The sequence below is a fragment of the Zootoca vivipara genome, chromosome 11 (assembly GCF_963506605.1).
Source record: "Zootoca vivipara chromosome 11, rZooViv1.1, whole genome shotgun sequence".
Lineage (NCBI taxonomy): Eukaryota > Metazoa > Chordata > Lepidosauria > Squamata > Lacertidae > Zootoca > Zootoca vivipara.
In genome coordinates, this window is record NC_083286.1 from 29,691,369 (window position 1) to 29,704,237 (window position 12,869).

Here is a 12,869-nt window from a genome sequence, read left to right on the forward strand (position 1 = left end):
AACATTCAGGAGTCAGGATGGAAAATCAAGTGTATCCTGTCCAATGGGAATTAAAGTAACTGTTCCAGATGCATAGAACAGAACTTGGAACAAGTCCAGGAGACTGGGGCTAACACCCCCTGTGCTTGCATAAAATGCCATGGGATCTTTTCACAAGACTAACTTGCAGATTGCAAAGCAGTTACCTTAACTGGCTCCTGATGTGCTATATCACAACTCGCTCAGATTTCCATCTGTGGTGTCTGTAACTACTGTTCATATGCTGGAAGTTCATCGGCAGAAATAAATAGGCTGGAGATTGGCAATGATGATGCCAATGCAGGATGCTTTTATCATTTGCCAGGCACAACCATTTCATCTGAAGGATGCTTTAAAACTGTAAGAATGCCCAGAAAACAGTACTTAATAATCTGGGATTGTTTGGCATGAGTCCTGCCACCAACCCACCATCTTATAAAATTATCTCATTGTTATATTCCAGCTGCATACATTGCTTCATGAAGCGTCAGTCAAATAGTTTTGGGTCTGGTTCAGATTTCACATGGAGGAGGTCTGATAACAGATTCATGATATAGTATTGATGTTTCTTTATAAAGCATATCTGAACTTATCCTAGTATTGGCTTTCCTTTTCTGCACCCCACTCAAATGCTTTTGTCTGGCTGGAGTATGTTCTTGAACTATGCTTATGCCTTTTGCTCAACTGGATGGAGAAGGAGAGCTAAGTGTGGAGAGACCACCGGTTTTTGAATGGCTGGAACGTAGCCTGTTGAACAAAGGTAAAAGTCACATGGTTGCCCATCAAACTTTCACCTCTGACCCCACCCACAGCTATCATGTCACCTCCAGAAGGTTGTCCATTAAAAAAATATGACCCTCAGGCTGGAAAAGCCCCCACCCACCCCGGCTTCAAAGCTTGGGACAAAACAATTACAATGCTATGTCAGAAATCTGGCTTATTTATGCCATAAGCACTATCCTGAGTTTACAGCTCTGCATGGACACACATCTTTCAAAGATGCATTCTTGCTTTGTGTGTTCAGACCCAGAGACCTCCCACCTAAATAAAGACACATTTGACTCAAATTTTAGTTTGGTTTTTGGCAGAATTTAGGTCACAACTTTATTGATTACAGAAAGTGAGTGGTTGCATAGGCTCTGGTTCGACTAGCTCCCTGCACCCTTGCAGGCAGCGCTGACCCAGGGCACCAGCATAGGTCAGCCAAGGGTGAACACCTGGGTAGACGAAAAGCGGGTACAGACTATGTTCACCACCCAAATGTCCCCCTGGACTCAGGCACGGGCACCAGTTGAGTCCCTGGATTCCTTTAACGGAAAACCCTTCACATAGGGATGGTGAGACCATTCTCCCATCCCTATCACCTGAACCAGTGCCTATCTGCAACCTTACAAGTTGTGACGATTTGCTATGTGGCAGGTGAAACCCAAATGGCAACAGCTAATCAGCCAAGTGGGGAAAATTCCTGCCGTGCCCCTGTCCCAATGACAGACGATGCACGACGGCAAAGCAATGCCAATCACAAAAATGCCCTAAAAGTAGGGAGATGTGGGAAGGTGTTCCGAATGCATGAGCCAAAAGAGGAAGCTCTGGGTCACGTACATGGATATATATAGGTCCCTCGATCTGTTTGGACTGTGCCCCATTGGCCAGATTGAACCCAACCTTGAGGGACCTGCCAATTGGGTGTTGTGGCTGTCCAATCTTACCCACCCACAACACAGGCGGTCAGTCTCCAGGTCTCACCGCAACATGTGCCCTCTTTTAGGGAGGACACAATTTGTGACTTGCATCCGTGCCAAAGATGAGCTCCATCCTTGCAAGTGAATACTCTTTGGAACCTGTGCTTTGAATAAGATGCAAGTTAGTTAAATGCAAGAGGTGTTTAAACATGGTCATTCTGAGAGATAAAGAACAACTTTATCACCACCACCACCATTATTAGAATAATAGAATCATAGAATGTAGAATTAGAAGGAACCCTGAGGTGCATCTAGTCCAACCCCCAACATAGTCCAACATAGGAATATGCAGCTGTCCCATACAGGGAACGAACCTGCAACCTTGGCAGTATCAGCACCACACTCTAAGCAATTGAGCTACCCAGTAAGGTTCTTCTTCTTCTTCTTCTTCTTCTTCTTCTTCTTCTTCTTCTTCTTCTTCTTCTTCTTCTTCTTCTTCTTCTTCTTCTTCTTCTTCTTCTTCTTCTTCTTCCTCGTGGTGTAGTGGTTCAGAGCAGTAGACTCATAATCTGGGGAACCTGGTTCGTGTCTCCGCTCCTCGCCTCCTCCACGTGCAGCTGCTGGGTGACCTTGGGCTAGTCACACTTCTTTGAAGTCTCTCAGCCTCACTCACCTCACAGAGTGTTTGTTGTGGATGAGGAAGGGAAAGGAGATTGTTAGCCGCTTTGAGACTCCTTCGGGTAGTGACAGGGCCGTCTTAAGTGAACCGGGCGCCATGGCACGATGATCCCTCCGCTGCCTCTCGCACTCCGCCGGCAGGGCCAGGCTGCAGATTGGTGCAACTAGGGCTGCACTGGGGGTTGGTGCATTTCCCTTTTAGTTTTAACAGGAGACACCAGTTCCTGCTACCATCTATCCTCTCCTCACAATACAGCCTAAAATGTGTGTGGCAAAGTCAGCCCTGGGTGATATGCCCCATATGATATAATTTCAGGTTACTAGGTGTATCTGCTTGTGTCACTTATCTGACAAAGTGTTCCATTAAAGCAAAGCATTTTCCAGCAATTTTTCCACTCTGCAGCCTCCCCCATACACCCCATAAACTTGTTCCAGAGGGTTGGGGAATCCGCTGGGAGAGATGGAGGGGGAGTGCTGGAGGCTTCACAAGGTAAGAGGTGGAAATTTCTTCCCTCCTCATTCTGCTGATGGAAGCCTTACTTTCAGCTGATCGACAGCAGTGATACAACCCTGTGTTCTGAAAAAGGATAAAAACTAGGATGGTTTCAGATGTAGTAACATACAAATTTTTAACAAAAATACTTCACTATACAAAGCCTAAGCAAAAAAGGAAAAGTGGCTGTATTTCTATTCCAGCTAATACCGGTAATTTGTGTGAATTCAATCTGCCATTATTTTCAAATTTGTTGCTTACATTGGGGAAATGAATAACTTCAAATCCTAGTGTAACAAACAGCCCTTCTTTCTCAGTACCTGAAGGCATGACTCAAAGTGTTTCAACAAATATGTAAATGTATACGGTCTTTTTTTTCTTTTTTTCAGAATTTACCTGCCCAAAGAATCCCTGTTCTTGCCCCCAAACAATTAAGTGGAGTTGTGTAAGGGATAAATTTGGCTCTTGATGTTAGTAGGGAAATGGGATAAGATTTATGTCAAGCTGTTTTTTATGAACTTGAATCCAATTTCTAATCATCCAGATTGCCCTGTACAATAAACTCTTGATTATGACTGCTGGCATTTACAGTTTATAAGACAAGATTATGTGTAGCACAATTTTCTTCATTCATCTCTTCTTCTGCCACTGCTCCTAAAAAGACTTTATATTTTTCTGCTAGCTTTGTTTTTAAAAGTCAAGTAAAATTATTGACATTATCAAGCATGTCACATATCCCCAGTGCACTTGGAGTATTTAGTTGATTGCCATGGAGTCTGTCTTTGGACGAAGGATTTAGCTCTTGTTGATGGTCTAGGAAAGTTGACTTTCTTGTCTTCAGGAAGCCACATCTACGGATGTCACTTTCTTCTTCCAGTAAAAGGAAGCAGACATCCCAAAGTGGTGTTTGTTTTAGCCAACAACACTGCATGCATCTGTTTTATGCTTCTGATGTCTACCTTTTATTTTTTGCTGCCAGTTCTAATTTTAAAAAGTAACATAGGAAATAATCAGACGCTGGCCTAGCCTGCGGTCCTGAAAAGCAAGCCACATGTTGGAAAGTTCAGTCAACATTACTGATATCATGATAATATTCAATATACAGTACAATTTATGGATATACAGACAATATACAATGTACTGGTGTCATATTAGCTTCAGGACCTCAATAATATCAGGGTATTGTGTCATGATTTGTACTGTTAACAGTGAATGACTGCCTGTATTATGTGGGATGGGAATATTGCATCTTCCTCTGTGCAAAAGTCTCCAATTTGTGCCTTTGTGGGAAGGACTGACTTTGGTAACTAAGAGACTGTAAACCTTGGGGCTTTACCAAGCTCTTCTTTCTGAAAACCTTTCAGCTGCTACCAAGAAGCATAAGCATAGAGTCAGAATACATTTAAACAGGCACTGTTCTTATATCTCTAAAAGATAACTGTTCCCAAACCATAAATCACCCTCAAGATTTGCTTATCTAGTCTTTTATTAAGAGAGTCTGCTTATTTCATGTATATTTTTTATAAGAAACATGTCATATGGGTAGGGATATGGGCCCTGACTCACTTTCATATTTCATTGGTTTCAGTAAGAGAACCACATACTCATCCTCCTCATTTTGAGTAGATTTTTCCCATTTCTCACTAAACACTCAAATATCTGCTGCCATTATCCCATTGGTTTGCATTGGTTTGCATCATGAGTAAATTGTTTTCTCCATCTTCCATTTTGATTATTGACAGCATTTTTAGGTATTTTTAAATTGATAGATTTTATCTTAGTGGAATCTACACACATATATAATACGTTTTTAAAATACTTTTTTTAACAGTGTTTTTAAAAATATGTTGAATTTTCCATTAGGCTCACCATCACCATCTAGTGCAGGGATCAGCAACCTTTTTTCAGCTGTGGGCCAGTCCACCATCCCTCAGACCATGTGGTGGGCCAGACTATTTTTATTTTTGGGGGGTGGGGGGATGAACAAATTCCTATGCCCCACAAATAACCCAGAGATGCATTTTAAATAAAAGCACACATTCTACTCATGTAAAAGCACACTGATTCCCAGACCATCCGCGGGCCAGATTGAGAAGGCAATTGGGCCACATCTGGCCCACGGGCCTTAGGTTGCCTACCCCTGATCTAGTGTCACATCATATATTGCACTTAAAACACACTTAAAATGTTTTATTTGCAGCTGTAAAGCTGAGTCCTAATCTGCTTTTACCAACAATGCAAAAATTAATAAAACCTCCCCAGCTTTCTTTCTTTGTTGCTTGCTTATAACCTTCAGTTTGTTTCCATTCTTCTTTTGGTTACTTTAACGGTACACAACTTTTATTATTACAAATATTATTTTGAAACCATGATAGGAGGTAACATATGCCCATTTCCCTTTTTTGCTTATGTTTGAACTACACATTCAGAAATTCCATGTGGTGCATCTCTCCTAGGGCTGTACCACATCAGAAGGCAGTTTGGGGCAGCTGGTCCCAGGTGGCAGCTGGTGAAAGCAGGTCATTTGTTCAGAGTCTTGAATCTTGTAAGAAAAACCTGACTTCCTGTTGCTCGGATTCTTCTCCCCCTGATGGCATTTGGAAAGATTTAGGGTGTGGAATAGCCTGGATCCTCAGAGGTGCCACACTCAGCTGTTTTGTTTGGAGGCTGCAATGTTTCTTTACGAAGTGAAAAGGAAAATGAATTTTACTGCCCCATTCAAAATTAATGGAACTAGTCTAGAGAATTCATATTTGCATTGGCTTCATCTTTTGAACATCATTATTGCAGCCCCCATTAAGGGCACCAGTAGAATAGACTTTTTTTTTAAAAAAAACTCAGATAGGAGCCAGGATGTGGGTAGATCAGATTAGGATGGCCGTGCTGGGAGAGGGAGAGTTAGTGTTGAAGATTCATTGCCCGTGTCTGCAGTCATGGGATTGTTGTCTATCACATGACTGTGCATGTTTTGACTCTACAGAGTGGGAAGTGACGGAGACAAGATGTTTGTGTTACTGTGTTTCCTGTAGTGGGACTAGTGTCCTTTGTTCATTCTCTTTGCTGTCTGATGCTAGAGAGAGAAGGAGCCATGTTGCAGTGCTCCGTGTGTGTTAATATTGAAATAAAAGTAGATTAGCCAAAATGCTGAGTTTCTGAGTTCTGTTACACAACTGCTCAAACTCTGCGGATCTGTAAGTGTGCTGATGTTTCTTGGCATCAGTCGCTGTGATGTTCGGGCTGGACAAAGCTCTTGAAGCTCCCGAACAATCGACCAGCAGGGAGAGAACATGCCAGTTGGGCATGTGTCTTTACCAAGGTCCTACTCGTGTGTAGGAGATCCTAACAGACCATTCTTTCCATGCCTTCTTCTCTAATTAAAAACACTACCCCCAGAGCTGCAAATTTTTAGGGGGGGGCAGCACATTTTGATTGACATCCTGCTTCACATCAGGATGGCCCCATCAGTTTTAGAGAACACAGTGTCTATTTCTAGGCCTGCAAACATCAACCTAGCCTTTAAAGGTGAAGATATGTAAATTCTACAGCTTGTTGCACCATTTCTAATAGCAATCATTAAGATGAACTGGTGCTGGCAATTTTGTTGATGTTGTAGCGTGATGCACAATAGTGCTCTTTTGTTTTGAGGTAGGAACATTAGTATGAGATTACTGACACACAAAGAAAAGTAAACCTATAAATTCTAAAGACACAAAGAGAGAAGAGACGGACAGTAATGAGCTGCCACCACTTTTATTCACCATGCCTGGCTATAACTATACTTCAGAAGATAGCTCCCTGAAGATTTCTAACGTTTAGAAGAACATTTATTTTCCTTTAGTGGCTCTCAGATGATCCTTTTCAATGGCTTGATGACTCTCAGAAGGGAGAGATCTCAGTATATCACCGTGGTATCAACTTTTTCTGACTGATTATGGGTGGGTTGGGACAGTCATCGAACAACAATGGCTGATGTGGTGATTTGGGGGCCAGAAAGGCAGATTAGGGATTTTGCTGATGTACTGAAGACCACACTGCCCATCAGTTCCTTCCTGAGCTGGCTGATGTGGTCCCTGATATGGTGTTGGAGAACCCATGAATGGTGGTCCTGGAAATTCCAAAATACATGCTGAGGTTGCCTTAGAAGGACCAACTTGGGACTTCATGGCTGCCATTACAAGCAGGGTGCTATCTCTAAACCTCACTGGTCCAACGTATTGTGGGGGATGTACTCCAGATCTGATCTTTTCTATAGAGCAGGATATAGGTGGTCTGAAATTGAGAAGTAGGGGTTGTAATAACTCTGTTGCCATGGTCAAATTACTTCTCAAAGAAGTTTAGATTGATAGTGCCTTGCCCCTCTACACCAAGTTCTTATTCGCTCTGGCATTTTAATTATTTTAACTGGTCCAAGTATTTTCCATGTGAGGGTGTGGGTGTAGGGATGTTATTAGCCTTCTCTGTTGCTTTAGTTGCCTCTTCGTATTTGGACGAATCTGTTGCCTGTAATTTGGCATTGTTGTTTATTTTGTGTTGTACTCTACCCTGGTCTTTCTTAGTATAAGACAGCCTCATACATTACTAGCAAGAGAAGGCTTACTTTTTCTGGAACCTTCACCTTTCTGCCTCATGAGGAGGTGCCCCAAACAATGTAGATCAAGACTGGGGAATCTGTGGCCCTCCAGATGTTATTGGACTCCAGTTCCCATCAACCCCCAACCACATGGCCAGTGGTGATGAATGAATGGAGCTGCTGTCCAGCAACATTGGGGGGGGGGGAAGCACAGGTACCCCATTCCTGGTATCTATGTCCAGAGGGCATATATTTTCAAAATCAAACTCTTACCAGGAGGATGTCTGTTGGTGAATATCTAAAAACAGAGACCCATAAATATGATGGGTCTGCTGTGGAAAGTTAGGTTGTCAGATGTATGAGACAATGTGATAGATAAACATTTCCCCTACACTTTTTTCCCCTAGTGCAAAATAAAATGTCAAAGAGCAGTGATAAGAGTAGAGGGGTTACACAAGAGAATTCTGTTCCCCTTCATTTTAGTAAATGTACTTTGTTCATTGTATCCATACCCTTATGAAAACTCTCACTTCAGAGTGTTTGTTCTGGGCTCACAAAGCTGTACAGGTGGTGCTGGCTCAGCGGGAAACCTGCTCCTTGCTGAAGAGCTGCCAATTACTTGCTGCGAAACTAAAACAGAAGAATAAATATTGCATGTTGATGGATGCTTGTCAGGAGACGTAGGGGTACTTTCAACAGGGCTTGTCAGGTGAAATACCTTCAACAAATCCACATGCTCAGTGGCAAAATGGAGAGTTTGCTCCAGCTGCTTCACTGGCAAACCTCGAGCTTTGTCACATAAATTTAAATTATAGATGGCATAGTGGTGGAATGGAAATGGATTGCACCTTTAAAAATAAAGCCCATGAAAAAGCTCACACGCTGAGGGCTTGGCCATGCCACGAAAGAGCCTCGGAATGCTCCCTCACCTTTCTCCGGGTCTAAAACCGAGGAGATGCCGGCTGCCCTCCCTCCCTCATGGCAGTGGCTTCTGTAGGCACTCCAGAACGAGCTGTTCCTGTTTCTCAGCTGCTTGCGGAGAATACTGGGGATGCAAGTTTGCAACTATAACAACAAGCTTGCTGAGGGCTGGCATATTTTCAATTGTGTCAGCAGTTCAATACTTTTGCAGTGTTATTCTACCACAGGGCGAGGGGGGGAGAGAGAGAGAGAGAGAGAGAGAGAGAGAGAGAGAGAGAGAGAGAGAGAGAGAGAGAGAGAGGTGGGAGTAACCCTTCCAAACGCAAAAAAGATTATTTGACAGAAAGCATGCAAGGGGTGTCAATAAGTGCCGTGAAAATGATTGCCTGCATTGAAGATTTAACATTAAAACCTTCAGTGTTATTCCCTCATAATATATCGTCAAACAAGGGAGGTGACAGGGGGGAAGGAGATTGCAAGAAAATGTCCGGCATCTGATAAATGGGGGGAAGAGGAGAATCTTTGTTTGAAATATGCTGGCAGTCTATGCAAAAAAATAAAATAAAATAAAATAAAATGGCTAAAGTGCACTCAGCTGAACAACACTTTAAAAACAGGGTGCCCCCCCCCATTTGCACTTCCTCTACCTGATTCATTGAAAACTTGTGGGAATAGCACTTTAAAAGACTGTGGTTTTCCATCCTGAAATAACAGAAAGGAACATTTATAGCTGATTTTCTGTTGGTTGTGTAATACTGATGTAGGTGTGGGTAAAGGAGAAGTTGGGAGTTCATTAGAAGCGGGTGAGGGTAGCTACTCACAGCATACAGGTCAGCTGCGTTCCTAGAGTCCAGAATGAGAAAAAAAAGCAGCACATTTTATTTCTCACTATTAGGACACACCCTCAGTTTACTACTGTAAATGTTTTCTTTCTTTTTTACACATTTATGGGAGGAGAAAGTTCTTTTTAAAAGCACTTATAGTAGCCTTGCCCAACCTGATACCCTCCAGATGTTGTTGAACTACAACTCCCATCACCCTTTGTCTGCTGGCTGGGTTGGGGAAGATGAGTTCATAATAATCAGCTCTTGGGGAGATAGGGCTGAAGTGATCTCAGGGAGGACACTGTGCGAAGGAGAAGTCTGATAATAAAATAAATTTCAGGAAAGAACATCCAAATGCCAAAAATTAGGGCAGAATCAAATGATCTCCAGCAAAAGAATTTCATATGAAAAAGGAACTCTGGGGGAAATGGCACTTGAAAGAGCTTCCTTTTCCAAACAAGTTTGAATGTTTGCAGCCCAGATCAGCTGCTACTTCAGTGAAAAACACAAACCTTTCTTGATACGAGTAACAGTGATGTCATTACACAACCAATCCTATTTTGTCACTGAGCAAAGCATGGGGCATGGCTGCTCCCATTCATCAATGGAACATCTTAGAGCCAATTGATGTAGTTTACTGCCACACAGGCAAGACCATATACTACCCTCAAACTCCCAGACAAGACATGCAATCTAGAGCACAGCATTTCAAAAGCAAGGTTCCAACAGAAGCCTATTCCATAATAAATTTGTTCATCATTAAGGCACCACGTGATTTTTTAATTTTTTATTTTGCCACAACAGACTAATGAGGCTATCCCTCTAGAAAGTAACAAAGGTGGGCCCTGGGTGTTGCTGAACTGCAAGTCCCATCATCCCTAGCCATTGGCCATCCTTGTCAGGGATGATGGGACTTGTAGTTCAGCAACATCTGGAGCCTCAAAGGGCCCCACATCTGTTGCAGAGCAAATGGGTGCCCAATTATTAAAGCAAATGACCAAACTGCATGTGATAAGAAAGGGCAAAACATCCAGAGAAGACCTCAATGTCAAACAGCACAAAGTCCTTTCTGACTCCTGTAGACCACCGGTGGAAGGCTAAGGATATAAAAATCCTATAAATTCTGATAGTGCAACTTAATAGCTATGCCTCTTAAATATATGCAGACTAGTGCAGTGCAGTTTGCTATGTTTCTTCTTCTTATGCCCCAGTTTTCCCACCTAAGCTATCAGTGTGTTCTTTACTGCAGTAGCTAAGTGAAACACCATCTGACTGGTCCCTCATGGCCAACGTCTTCACTGGAAACTGCAGCTCTAGCTCTGAAGTTCCACTAAAACGTGTGGCATTTCCCCCAAGAGGCACAGTGTTCCTTCTCTGCATTGGTTGGACTATTTGCACCCAAAGGGACCCATTTCCTGGTTTCTCGCCTTTTTTTTTTTGTTCTCGCAAAGTTGAGGGGGAAAACTTCAACAGACATTCCAAGCCTGATCTTTCCCAGAAATGATTCTGAATGCTTTAAGATATTAGCGTAATTATCAAAAGCTAATGAGTTTTTAAAGCTTTTCAATATGAAACCATGATTTCAGAACCTCTTGCTGTCAGAACTATAACTAGGTTACAGACGCAGTGGCATGATTTATGACCCATTCACACTAATGACTAAAGAATGAAGATACAGCTCCTTATGAATAAGCACTCTTGCCTGATCATGACAGGGCAGTGAAAGCTCTGAAAATACGCTTATGTGCGCCCGCATAATGGATCAGAGGCTTAATAAAAGGCCACCTTAATAGCATGCATATATTCCTCTGCTAATATAACAAGGGATAGCTTGCAAGCAGAGCTGAGTGCCTATTATCTGAACTTCGGCTGCTTGCAAACTTCTAGTTAGCCAAATTCTCTTGTGTGCATATGTCAACCATCCACATGTTGTTCATATTATCATTGTGAAATTAAGACCCTAAATTAGATGGGCATGAGGAATTTGATTTTTCTGCATTCCACTGTGAACTGACCCAATCCACACCTCTCAGATTTAGGCGTTGATTGGAATGCATTTCCCTTTCAAATTTTGCACTAGACTTGTTGGCTCAAAAAATGTACCAAAATGCCTTTAAAACCTTCAGATAAAATATATTTAGAACACCTACAGTGATATACAGTATTTTTCTGCATAAGTATTTTGAAATAAAATTTGTACTTAAATATGAATTTTCCTGCAGATTTTTTTATTTTAAAAAAGTCAAAGATTCATGTGAAAATGGAGTATAATGGGTTTATGAATTAACACATGCAAAACTGCCATTGACCATACCTACCCTAAAGTAGAGGTCAGCAACTTGGGGTCCCTGGAGTACAATGGGTTTATGAATTAACACATGCAAAACTGCCAAGGACCATACCTACCCTAAAGTAAAGGATAGCAACTTGGGATCCCTTGTTTGCCCTCCTGAAGGGTGCTTCTTTACAAATTCAAAAGCAAAAGGGGATGGATTATGGGGGAAAGAGCTTGCCAGCAGGACTCATTTTGGCAGGGATGGGGAGTTATTTATTTGCAGGGCGCTATACTGTGTCCCATCAAGCAATCATTATCCCACACATACCAGTGCATTCCCCCATCATTTGTCTTACTGCAAGAAGTTTGAGGTTCCTTTTTGGACAGGAGTTTCTTGTGCAAGAGCACCAAGTCGGCTTTACTTACGCAGCCTAAATTTGCCAGTTCATGCTTCAATTCCACCCACAAAAATAGCGGCAAGTCTGGAAGTGGTCTTGCTGATCTGGAGCATGTGCATAGTACAGCTGTACTGGAAGGCAGAAAGAGTTGAATTTGGCTCCCAGGAGCTTGTAAACATTCTCCCGTTTGATGGCCCCAAGATAAGGTAATGCTCTGGTTTGCTTGTTCTTGGAGAACCACAACAGCAATCTTCAGGATGCCACCACTGCTGTGAAAAGGTCAACATTCAATGAAACCTGAACTATTCCATGTAATCTGTCTATATTGGACTGGAGTTGTTTGGAGGTTTGGGACTCAATTCCAGAGCATGTGGTTTGCATTCTCTTGTTAAAGTTACTTGGGCTTGGGTTTTTTTTTTAAAGATCTTTTGAGATCTTCGTGATTTTCTGGCTCTAAAACATAGCTTTCTTTTTCTTTTTCTTAATCATTTGATTTGAGTTCCTTTTTCTGTTATCCTATGTCTTGCATATAATCCTGGGGAGAGCTCTGGAGGTTTTTTATTTATTTATTCCAGATATTGCATCATTGGTTGGCTGTGGTTTTCTGCTGCCTGACATATATTAATCCTTGAGCAGTTATGTCATTGCTCAAGGAAAAAAAAAGTTGCTTTGCTTTTCCTAAGCTTGCTTATTGCTTTTGTCCTTTCTGCCTTTTCCTGGGAAAGCTTTCATAAGCTGTAATTATTTGCCTGTATGTTCAGGGGATTTTAAAGCTTTCTTTCTTTTTCAATGGAACAGAGAGGCAGGGAAATGGCTGGCAACCCGCGCACAGCTCTCACTGGGCTATGCAATGGCAACGAAAACAAGTTTAATAGATGAATACAGAACTAGGCACAGAGGGCCCAGTGTTACACATTCTTACTCAGCGAAGTCACTGGCCATGATCCAGTAGTGCACGTGCACCAGATGTGTGAGCACATTAAGTTTATTGGGTTATTTGCCTTCTAGCA